We start from the raw sequence: 12958 nt of genomic DNA, 5'->3' as shown, positions 1-12958 counted from the left end.
GAAGTAAAGCGTAGAATTTATAGCTTCAGTGAAGACTTTTGATGAAATTCATTTAATATGGTAGAATAAATTGGGGTAAACTGGATGAGAAGATAATTTGAGAAAATAAAATTTTATGAAGATATTTTAATATGCAGTATAATAAGCATCATTTTGTAGAAGATTTATAAAAGTTTATAGAAAGACATGAAAGAATACTACAATGAATGAAAAAATATACAAAATTTGTGGGTGTGAAGAATTGACATTTTAAAGATGTTAACCCTCCCGAGCAGGGCTTTACTGGGATTTGGCAAATTGATTCTAAAATTTATTTGAAAAAATAAAGGGCCGAGAATAAGCAAAGCAATATTGGAGAACAAAGTGGAAAGACTTGCTCTACCAGATAGCAAGACCTGCTATAAAGATGTAATAATTAAGATATCGCAGTATGAGTGTAGACGTGGACAAACACTGAAACAGAAGAGAGAGCCCGGAACAAGCTAAGATATGTACGAGCCTAGATTTATGACAGCAAACTTCATGAACCAGAGTGGAAATGGTGGACTCTTCAAAAATGGTGCAGGGAACACTTGTTCATCTGCTTGTAAAAATAAAATAAAATTGGATTTCTACTTTAAGTCATGCACAAGAAATGGAATCCAAGTAAATTAAAGACCAAAATATTTTTAAATACTTTAGAAAAATACTTTTAGAATAAAATACACAAGCCGGATTGATGACATTGGGATAGGAAAGAATTTCTTAAATGAAGCTTGAAAATACCATTAATCATAAAAAGAAAAGATTGGGAAATGCGAGTGCATCGAAATTTGCTTCTGCTCATCAAGGCTTTGGCTTCTGGAAATGGCAGAGTGGGTTCTGTTGCACTGGTACTCCTGCCAATAACAATTATAAACATTGGAAAATAAGAAGGAAAAAAGTTTGAAAGTACTGGAGAGTGACTAAAAGGAGTCAGAAACTGGAGAGGTTTTGATTCTTGGATAAAGGGTACCACATTGGGTAAGATCCATATTTAAATGATTTTTTCCCTTGGGGGCATTCCCTGATCTGCAGGGCCCAGGACAGATAGAACTCAAGAAGAAGATCACACTCTTAATGACCAGAGGAGTCAGTTTGAGGCTGCCAGAGTGCCTGGATATTGAGTGAGATACCCCTTAAATGCCACAGAGAGAAAGCCCCAAAATCTTTATACAAACTTCAGTTCCATTCTCAGCTGATCCCTGACACGTGCATGTGTGAGGTAAAACTCAAAGAAGGCCATGTGGAAAATGGCAGCTAGAAGTCTTTTTTTTTTTTTTTTAATTTTTTTAATGTTTATTTATTTTTGAGAGAGAGACAGACAGACAGACAGACAGAGTTGGGGAGGGGCAGAGAGAGAGGGAGACACAGAATCTGAGGCAGGCTCCAGGCCCTGAGCTGTCAGCACAGAGCCCAACGTGGGGCTCGAACTCGTGAACCGTGAGATCATGACCTGAACTGAAGTTGGACATTTAGCTGAAGTCAGATGCTTAACTACCTGAGCCACCCAGGCCCCTTCTGCTAGAAGTCTTAAAGAGCTGGACAGAAATTTCAGCAGCTGCCTAATGCAATAGAGATAGACTTTGGATTTTGAACCTGAAGTTAGAGGGGCTTCATAAACAGTCCAAGCTTTCCACTGAAACTCCAAAAAGGCCAAGCCTTAGCAATAAAAAAACTACATCTCAAGACTAAGGAAGTACACTAAAAATTAAGAGCAAATCCAAGATAGAGCCACCCTAATAAAACCTAAAACGAAGCTTCCACTTGATCAAGGTAAACTACCAAGAATTTATTTGCCTGTTATAACAAGACTGAATATTCTTAAGAGGAATATAACAGAATCCAAACTGTACAACATATCATCCGAAATGTCTAGTACACCATTAGAAATTACTAGATTTATAAAGAAATAGTTAAGTGTGACAATATCAAGGGTTGTCAAGGATGTTAGAAGAATGGGAGTCTCTCCTGGTTGTGGTAGAAATTTTTATGACCACTTAGAGATTTTGGTATTATCAAGGAAAGTTGACAGCTAGCCTACCCTGGATACAGCAGATCTATCTCTAGTTATACACTCTAGAGAAATTCTTGAAGTTCCTCTGTATAAACTTAGGACATGCAAAAAAAAAATGAGCAAAAAAAAAGTTGAGCAAAATGAACAAATGGCAGAATGATACATGGACGACAGTATCATTTATGGAAGCTTTAAAAACAATTATACACATCTAATAAAAGTATATATGCATGAATGCACATCATAACTTCCCAGTTCAGTGTAATGGATACCAGTGGGGGTGAAGGAGCAGAAGGGAGTAAGTCACATGTAGCTGCAAGAATATTTAAAAGCTTTAATTTCTTGGGGTGCCTGGGTGGCTCAGTCGGTTGAGTGTCCGACTTTGGCTCAGGTCATGATCTCACGGTTCGTGAGTTCAAGCCCCACTCGAATTATTAATATATAATTCTATTTATATATCTAGATAGATAGATGATAGATAGATAGATAGATAGATAGATAAAAGGGGGTTGACTTAAATCAGGCGCTCCACAATGATAGCCATACAACATTTTAAGTTGTAAAACAGAAATCTTAACTTTACAAAATCTTCTATCACTTTAGGAGTTTAACCAGGGACTGAAACTGAGATAATGGGTTATAACCAAGGAGGAAAAGTTGGGGACAATGATTTCCTAGATCCTTATGGAAAGTTTTGGTTTGGACTTTTAAATTTGTATTATAAATTTTTAGTATAATCCAGAAAGTTTTACAGTTTCTTTTAACCCAGGTTTTTTTTTTTTTCCTGCTGTTACAAAAGAGGAATGTACCTATGCAGCCTTACTGTTACCAGAAGATGTACACTTTAAAATAATTCTTACTTGTAGAACAATTAGAATCTGATATTTGGAAGCATTGTGCCGGTATAAATCTTTGATACAGTAGTGTTAATAAAATCTAATCTTTAAAAGCCTAATTTTCATGGTCAGTGAATTCAAATAGAAAACATCTTCTGTGAAGTTAGTGTGTATCATGCACAGAAATAAAAGTGTTTCCCCATTTGAAAATCAAGCAGTTTAGACTACCAAGAACTTTCAAGGTGACATAAAGTTCAGTTAAAGGAACAGAGGGGGGGTTTTTTGTTTTTGTTTTTTTTTCTGGTTGTGTTTTTGTTTTAACTTTCTATAGTTCCAGATTCTGGCTCCATTTAGCTGAGGACTATTAACTTTATCTCAAAAGAGCTTTGTGTTCAAGGTCTTCAGGTGAAATTGAAGATGTCAGAATTTTTATGGTTTCATTTTAAACTGTCCGTTAATTTTCTAGTAAGAACAGGGAAGGAAGGCTGTTAGAGCTCAAAGCCTTTTAATGGGAGGATCCCTAGGAGTTGATCTTGTGAGTGTCACTCACGGACTTATTTAGTATTGAAAGAATGTCACTTTCACCATAGATTACCTATCCTTAACCTGCCATTACTCGTGTATATCCGTATACCCATTTGCCATTTGTCCTAAGGGTTGCTAAGAAGTTCCCCCACCCTTTTTAAATAGGTGTTTTTTCACACCCTCACACTTGTAAAGCTTCTTTGGTATTTCTTAATGTTTTGATCAACTCCCACAGTGCTGCAAACACACTCATTTGTGTTGGTGGGTTGGCATGGTCCGAACCTCCCTTTCTGTTAGAGCTGAGAAGTGAAAAGCACATTGTCAAGCAGCTGACACAAGAGGGTGTCCCTGAGGTTATTAGACATCCTGCCAGATTTAGTCAGAATTATGTATGTCCTGAGTCATGGGTCTCAAAGGGATATTTCAACTGACTTTTTCTGAGCCATCATCCTCTCTGGGTTTTTACTTGTCAAATGCTGGTGTTGGGATAAGGAGTGGGATGTCATGGCAGGTAGTTAGTCCCTCAGGCCTCTTTCCATGGACATTTTCCATGTCCTGAGTCATTTTCTTTTGGCTTGCAGAGACAGTGATGTACTGACCACAGAAGATTTAAGGAGAAGAACTTTTAACTCAGTAGTACAAGAGCCCCAAGCAGTTGTGATTTCAGTGGCTCATCCAGCTCTTTCTTGCAGTTCCCCATTTTACCGTCTTTAATGAGTTCGATGTTCTCCATATCAGAGGGAGAAAGTCTTGCCTTTCTCTGAGCACTGTATCTGCTACGGGCATTGTAGCAAGGCACCATTTTACATCTAGGCAAGTCTATTTTCTGAGAGCTTTACTTGGGGGTTTGGAATGCAAAGATAGGAAATAAGAAAAAAGTTTATGGTTTAGATTTTTTTTAAGTTTGCTGAGTTGCGATATGTTGTTAGAATATATATATATTTTTCTTCTGTTAGAACATACTTTGGCTGTTAAATCTTATCTGGGACAGGGGCCGAGTGGTTTGAATGAACACATCCTGCTGATTTAAGTATAAAAAAAGAGTAGTTCTCTGACATTTGATGTTTTTCATTGTCACTTCCTTAGTTATTTTTGTCCATTGAAGCTCTTGTGGATGGCCAAAACCATGCTATTTTTTTATACTTAAATTTCTTTAATCCCAGTTAAGGCATGAAAAATGCCCTTTTGACCTTAACATAATTGAACTGAGTTTAGCTTTTAGTCATTAAGAGGTTGCAGCTTTTCATCATAGCTGTTCAATGTAAGGTTAAATATAAGTTAGAGAGAGCGGTGATGGTGTCTGTCACAGGAGCTGGTTAGATGTTTGGGGCTGTTAGAGGATATAGCACAAGATGAGAGAGTGGTGCTGGGCACATACCAAGCTTTCAGTGTAGGAAAAACTGTGACCTAAAAGCCTAGACTCACATCCTAAAAAAAGGCCACAGTTTCTGAAATGATGACTTAACTGGAATGACCCAAGGAAATACTATGGACTGTGACTTGGAGAACCATGGAAAATCCATTGGAAAGATTATCTCCATGATTCCTTTGTTAACCTAATCTAACAAAGAAATAACCATGAAATAGTGATGCTGAATTCACATGCAGAGTGGCTTGCTTAGAACATTTTGTTACACGTAGTATTTGTTCAATAGTGGAAATAATTATCCCTTAACTTTAGAGCTGACACAAGGTTTTCGTATATGCTGTTCAGTGTTGGAGACTTACAAGTACCTTGTAAAAGCTGACATTTTTCCTTGCATTTTACAATGTTTGATGTCCTGTTATTAATACAATTTCAAATCTAATTTTTCAGATTCAGTGTTGTTTTTACTACATCCTAATGGCTCTCTTTCCTAGAATTTCCAGGAACAGACATTTCCAGAAACATCTATACTATTCTGTTGAAGAGGACCTTTGGGAAACTGATGTGAAATAAATGTTGAGTCAATACTTGGAAACTGTGATCTTAGGCAAGAGAACCTTAAGAAAATTCCATTTTCTTACTTGAAAAAAATAATACTACTTACCTAGGGGAATTAGAATACTCTTAGAGTCTTATAAGTAGCAAAATACCTTACTCCACTGAGCTTCAACAGTAAGAAAATATGTTTTCTAAAACATGAAGTCCAGAAACAGGGCTGGGTCTGGAGTAGGTTGAGTCGGCAGCCTAACAGTGTCAGCCCAGGTCTGTTCCCTCATTACTGCTGTGGGTGGCTCTGCCCTCAGGCTGGCTTTTAGGATGGTAAAGTGGCTGTGGCCATTCCAGGCATCAATCCAATTTAGCCTCACCAAGGTCTGGAGAGGAAAGGAGGCCATCTTTTTCTGTCTCTTTTTCTTAGAACTGGGCAAACACACTCATAAAAACCTACCCCAGACTTTCCTTACATTTCTTTATGCTTCTGGTATTTCATCGTCAACCCAAGTCACTGGCAAGGAGGATGGGATTGTTACAACTACAACTGGCTTAGACATATCATTTTAGGAGGAATAAATACTCTGGTGAGAATTGAGTGAAGCAACATATGTTAAAGTCCTGGAATGTAGTAGGCATTTTGTGTTCTATCTTTAGTATATAATATGTGACGATATTTTGTGTTTCTTCATATACTGACATGAACACAAACTAGATTAAATTTCCCTTTTCCTGAAATATCCCTGAAAGTTTTCTTTCTCTTCTTTGTGGATCTAGCTGAACATTTAGCTGATGAGGGAAAAGTTACAGAGTCTGTATACCTTTTACAGGGGCTTTATTTGAATGTCACGCACCACAGCCATTGTGGGGTCACGCGGAATAGGAGTAGACAATGCTTGTTTGAAATCGTATTTGGTTTTAGACATGATGGTATTCTCATTCTTAAGGGGAAATATGAAGTCATTTCACAACTTCGAAAGGAAATCAGGTGCCCGTACCGTATTAGTGTAATCATGTCTTTCCTCTTGTAAAGCCAAAAAAAGATCCATACCCAGGAAATTAAAATCATTAAGCCTGTTTTTAGCATTAATGTGTTCATTTCTCCATAGTAACTTGTGAAAGAACAGACAGCCTTACCTTATCAACTAATTTTCTTTTACGTCAGTGGCAGTGCTATTCAAACAGTAATGTGTGCCTAATAACTACTTAGTTTTTACATTATTAATGGGGTTGGCTTTACTTTGGGAGAGTTATGTAACAACCAGTCAACACACAAATAAAGACTAATGCCTATTTTCCGTTTTCCAGATTCGCCCTTTTTTCTTTTCCTTGGCTTCAAGATATCTTTCTGTGTGTTATCTCTATTTCCACTATCGTCTATACCCCCCCAGAGTTTTATCTTACCACCATTCCACTGACATCATTTTTGTTCAGTCCTTTATTGTGTATATTAGGTGAGTTTCCAAATTTTAGATGATTTTTATTTTTAGAACACAGAGCCTGAAAAGTTTGTAGTAACTCAGCATGACACTCAGCTCACTGATATCCAGATGTAGTTGGCTCCCGAGGGACCAACAGTTCCAGGATGCCTTGGAGACCTGGATAAAATGCACGGTGTGCCCACAGTTGCTTTGTAAACAAGCAGCCTCATAAATTGGTTGCATGCCTTGACCTTGGTTTAATGCCACTCTCAGCAAATGATAGATTGCATGAACCTGTGTTATGGCCTGACCAAGTCAGAATCCAAGAGTGGTAATACTCAGTATGTCACTGTGGGGTTTCCTAATTGGCAGCTGATGAGTATTGAGCACCTAAGGAGGGCAACTATGGCTTGCTTTATGTAACTCAGAGGGATGAGTGAGAAAACTAGATGTTTGCCAGGCATTTTGCTCAAAAGGAGGGAGAATATGGAAGAGTAGGGGTGATTTACTTAGTGAATTTAAGTAATTGTTTCCAAGCCTGGCTGAACATCATAATCATTTGGGGAGTTTTTCAACAATGTGGATGGAGTTCTTTGCCCCTAGAGATTCTGCTTAGTGAATCCACTTTATTGAATAGAAAACCACAATTGATAATATGCTTATGTTCTTCTTATTAGAGATTTAGGTTTTCCCCATATTTTGCCATCATTCCCTTCCTCCTAAATCTTTACTGTTCTTCATATCCTCAAAGGTTAAGTTCAAATCCCTGACCCCACCCTAACCTGCCCTTCAGAGCTTTCCTAACGTATCTCTTCCCATCTTCCCGACCTTCTTAGGATATGGGTTTTACATTTTAATTTGAGAGAATTGGCAGTTATTGGAAGGATAAGTTTAGATTGGCCATAAACATATGAAAACTGTTCATTCTCAAGAGCAATCAAATAAGTACCCATTACAATCCTAAACTATGGTTTCTTTTTACCCATTGGCAAAGATGAAAAGAGGTGAGAATACTTTATTTTGGCATGAATGCAATGGGAAGGTCTCTCTCCTACACTCCTCTTAAGAAAGTGAATTGGTAAGACCTTTCTGGAAAGCAGTTTGGCATTATGTATCAAGAGCCTTGAAATAGTTCATGTTCCTTAATCCAGTTATGTCCTTTTCTTAATCCTAAAGAAACAGCAGATATGGAAATAAAGATGTGTTTACAACAATGTTCACTACACTGAATTTTATGGCAACAAAAAATTGGAAGGAACCTAAATGTCCAACAGTAGGGAAAATGTTAAGCAAAGGATAACCTCCCCATATGATGGAATATCATTCATTCAAAATTGTGAGGATGGAGTTCAGTGGTAAAAATATACGTAACATAAAACTTACCATTTTAACCATTTTTAAGTGTACAGTTCAGTGGCATAAATTACAATCACACTGTTGTGCAACTATCATCACTATCCATCCACGACTCTTCTCATCTTACAAAACTTACAAAACTCAAGCCCTGTACCCATTAGACAACTTCCCATTTTCCTCTCCTCCCAGCCCCTGATAACCACCATTTTACGTTCTATCTCTATTAATTTGAGCAGGTATTTCCTATAGGTGGAATCATATGGTAGTTATCTTTTTTGCAACTGGCTTATTTCACTTAACGTAACATTCTCAGTGGTCCATCCATGTTGTAACATGTCACAATTTCCTTTTTTAAGGCTGAATAATACTCTATTTTATGTATATACCATTTGATGTTTAACCATTCATCTGTCAATGACTTCTGTGTTGTTTCCACCTTTTTGGCTGTTGTGAATAATGCTGCTGTGAACATTGGTGTACAAATATCTGACTCCCTTGCTTTCAATTCCTTTTGGTATATACCCAGAAGAAAATGGTGGTTTTTTTAAAAAATATTTGATAGTAACATGTATTATGCTATCCAATCAAAATTTAAAAAACAGTGTAAAATTAACATGATTCTCTCTCTGTCTCTGTCTCTCTCTCTCTCTCTCTCTCTCTCTCTGGGTTTTTTGTTTTTGGTTTTTTTTTTTTTGGAAAAAAGTATGAGACTAGTAAAAGGACTGGAAGAAGATGGTTAGAATTTTGGGTTATTTATTTTTTTCTAACTTTCCTGTTATAAAAAGGATTATATACAAATAAGTAGTTTGAGATGAAGAGAGGGTTTCCCCTGCCCTACAGATCAAATTGACACAGTGATTTGGCACTAGTTTTCTTCTGCTGCTGTCCTGCTTTGTCTGTGAATTATTTTATCAGTGATAATTTAAGAAATATCCCTAGAGATGCAAAGCACCATGAATTCTAATTTAATTACTTGTGTGTCTCACAGAAAGAATCACAGCAGTTATATCACAAGGAAGGAAAAATGACAGCTAAATAGAAAGAACTTGACTTGAGCTCAATTTCTTCTTTGATGGAAAGTAGATTCTCTTTAGCTAGAATAATGAATTCAAGAATATTTCCTTTATTCTTGACTTTGTTGAACATCTCAGTGCAGAGGCAAAAAAAATGAACTGTCTTTGTTATATAAAGACTTCGTCACTCACTTTATAATCAAGTACTTGCCTCTTTCAGAACGAGCTTGCAATCAGGTGACAAATAAAATTGCTAATAATAAAGCAGCCTTGAACAAAAATCTATTGCTTTGGAAGCTTGACTAAGAAGTTTGCATCTTTTAATATAATAATGAAGAATGCAAATTATTTACTTTTTTCCAATAAATATTTCAGTACTAAAATAGAAAAAAGTCAACAATAGTGGATGTAACTTCATACAGTTACTCGAATGTAGTCACCAGAATTCTCTTAAGATGTGAATATCTGGTTTCATCATTAAGATTTCTTTCTTTCATAAAGTCTTCTTTAATTAGCTTACTCACCTCTATCCATTTTATTTCTCTATCTTTAGAGATAGTTTTACGCTACCAGTCATTGCTTATAGATTTCTTTGTGTAAGGACTAACATTGTTCATGTTCGTTTATCCTCTTGCTAGTTAAACGATGATGTTTTCCATAACATGAAACTTCTTCTTTGGTGCATTTTTATGGGCACATTCAGTATTGCCATATGAGTTCTTTTAAAAATATTAGCCTCTAGTCTAATAATATTGATCAAATATATCTTGTGACAAACACCATTCTTTCGAGGAGTATAGCAATACCTGTTTCTGTTGTATATAGAATACAAACTTCATTCTTAATAATATAAGCAATTATTCCTGCTTTTATTTCTCATAATTTTTCCTGTTTAACCCAACTCCCTTTTACTAAAAAACAAAAAAAAAAAAAACCAGAAAGTAATGAAAAAGGACTAAAAAAAAATTGTTTTTAATGCACACCAAAGGGTAGGCAGGATGATACAGAAAAGAGGGCTCATGTTTGGAATCGAGCAGAATTGGGTGAAGTTCCCACTCTCCCACTTCTAATGTGCATGACTTAATATTTCCATGCTTCAGTGTCCTGATCAGTAAACTTGAGATAATCCACTCTACCTTAAAGAGTTTTCATAATTAGGAATATTATGCTTGAAGTGTCTAGTGCAATGCCTATTCCTAGTAGTTGCTTAGTAATGAGAGGCAGCTATCATTATTGTTTCTGTTTTGTATTGTTACTATTTGGTATTAATCACAGCTTTCCTTAGTGGAGAATATAATTTGTGTTGTATTTTTGTTAGAAATACACTATCCCTCTTCTTAGGAAGGTGACACATCCCACCTGTGACACCAGGTTTGGGTGTATTTCTTGGTCGATGCTCATTATCAGCAGAAGCTTTAAAAGCCCCGTTGTGATTGTGCCATGTGTATTTTTCCTTGGTCATTTTCTGGAGAAAACTACTCCTCCAGGTTGAGTCCCAGAAAGAGAACAATGTGGAGCAAAGCTGAGCCAACCAACGTAGAAATGTGGCATGAATAGGCATTGCCAGCTGCTGGGATTTGCAGTTGTTTGGTACCGTGACACACTTACCCTGAAACAACTGATACATCACCTGCAGCTAAAATGGATAGTTTCATTCTTTTAACATCTGTATGTTAACATTTCTATTTTAATGTTATTTTAGCATTTATATCTTAACATTAATTTATCAAGTTTGAGTCTTAAAAAAACAATGACATGATAAAATGTGTTTAGAAAATTAGCACCAAGGAACTAGAAAATCAAATATGCCAGTAATCAGGATCAACGTGCTTGGTATAACTGACCTCCAAGCCAATAGGCATTTTAGTAGCAGCATGGAAAAAGAATCATATGCTACTTCTTCAGAAGAAACTGTGCTATCCCTAGCAATAAATAATTTCTCACATAAGACTCTCAGTAGGCCGTAGTGAAAGCTATGTAAACAATATCCTCAATATTTTTATTTAATAGTGAATTCCAACAGCATTAAAATGTAATGTGGTGCAAGCGATATGCAATCCACTAATTTAATGTGGTCTAAGGATATAGCTTTCTGGTCATATGCCTTTTATCAAAATTAGGGTTTAGACTACTCGAGAAAGTGAGATTATTTGAATCTCCTGTGAACTGCTATATTCATCACTTGTCTCAGCCTGGTTCGTGGTAAGGAGTGGATGCTGATTTTCTTCATTCAGCAAGCATTTCACATTCACCTGCAATGTGTTAGGCATCCCTGTGATTCAGAGATTGGAGATTCAGTGGCCAACAAGACTGATGATGAGGTCCCTGCTCTTATGGAGCATGCACTCTGCTGAGGAAGATAGGTGATAAAAGAAAAGTAATTTCAGATTATTATAAATTCTGTAATAGATACAGAACTATACACAGATTACATTTTTTTCTTAAGTCATATTACTTAGTGGTTTTCAAGAAAATTTTCCATTTCACCTAGGTTGCCACATTTATTGGCATAAAGTTGTTCCTAATATCCTTTTTCTTTCTTCTTAATGCTCATAGGATCTATACTGACGTCCTCCTTTTTGATCCTGATAGTGTAGCATAACAGTAATTTGTATTCTCTCTCTCTTGTTGTCTGATGAACAGTCTGCCTTGGAGTTGATCAATTTTATTAATCTCCTAGAACGAACTTTTGGCACTGTTGATTTTCTTTATTGCACTTTTTATTTCATTAATTTCTGCTCCTTCCTTCTACTTTATTTGGGAATAATATGCTGTTATTTTTCTAGATGGAAGTTTACAGCATTGATTTCTCAACCTTGCTCTTTTTCCAACATATGCATTTAAAGGTATAAATTATTCTGCCTCCCAGAAATTTTGATATATTGAACTTTCAATACTGTTCAGCTCAAAATATCTTTTCATTTTCAGCATGATTTCTCTTTGGCCCCTAGGTTACTCAGAAGAAGGTTGCCCAATACCCAAACGTATCTTTCTTTCTTGCTCACGAGTTTAATTCTATTGTGGTGAGAGAACACACTGCATTATTTCAATTCTTTGAAATTTGTTGAGAAGTGCCTTATGGTCCAGGATATGGTCCACTGTTGTTGGGTGTAGTGTTCTACATAAGCCATTTAGATTAACTTAGTTAATCTTGTTATTCAAGTCTTCCATATCCTCATTGATATTTTTTGTCTGCTTATTTGATCACTGAGAGAAGGGTTTTAAAATCTCCAGCTATGGATGTAGATTTGTCTGATTTTTAGTTTTGCCCAGTTTTGCTTTATGCATTTTGAAGCCATGTTAATAGGTATGTTTGGGATTATACATTTTTCTGTTGAATTTACTCTTTTATCATTATGTAACATCCCTCTTTACATCATGTAATAAATTTTGCTTTAAATTCAGTTTTATCTGATACTAATAAATAATCACAACAGATTTCATTGGGTTAATATTTGAGTGATATATCTTTATGCATCATTTGACTTTCAGCTTAACTGTGTCCTTATATTTAAAGTGTGTCTCTTAAATGTATGTAATATAATTCTTCCTTCCTTCCTTCCTTTCTTTCTTTCTTTTTAAATTTTTTTTTAATGTTTATTTTAGAGAGAGAAACAGAGACAGTGCAAGTGGGGGAGGGGCAGAGAGAGAGGGAGACACAGAATCCAAAGCAGGCTCCAGTCTCTGAGTTGGCAGCACAGAGCCTGACACGGGGCTCAAACCCACGAACCATGAGATCATGACCTGAGCTGAAGTTGGACACTCAACCCACCGAGCCACTCAGGCGCCCCATCCATCCATCCATCTATCTTCTTTCTTTCTTTCTTTCTTTCTTTCTTTCTTTCTTTCTTTCTTTC

The 12958-nt window shown here is 36.3% G+C and overlaps 1 protein-coding gene across 2 annotated transcripts in view; it reads left to right on the top strand.

Annotated features, from left to right (window-relative positions):
* The window catches only part of MAP3K5 (mitogen-activated protein kinase kinase kinase 5), a 204885-nt gene that overhangs the window by 90650 nt on the left and 101277 nt on the right, over positions 1-12958 (top strand). The gene's annotated exons all lie outside the window — the stretch shown is intronic.

The sequence above is a fragment of the Panthera uncia genome (genome assembly GCF_023721935.1).
Source record: "Panthera uncia isolate 11264 chromosome B2 unlocalized genomic scaffold, Puncia_PCG_1.0 HiC_scaffold_24, whole genome shotgun sequence".
Taxonomy (NCBI): Eukaryota; Metazoa; Chordata; class Mammalia; order Carnivora; family Felidae; genus Panthera; species Panthera uncia.
This window is presented reverse-complemented; position numbering and strand designations above follow the sequence as displayed.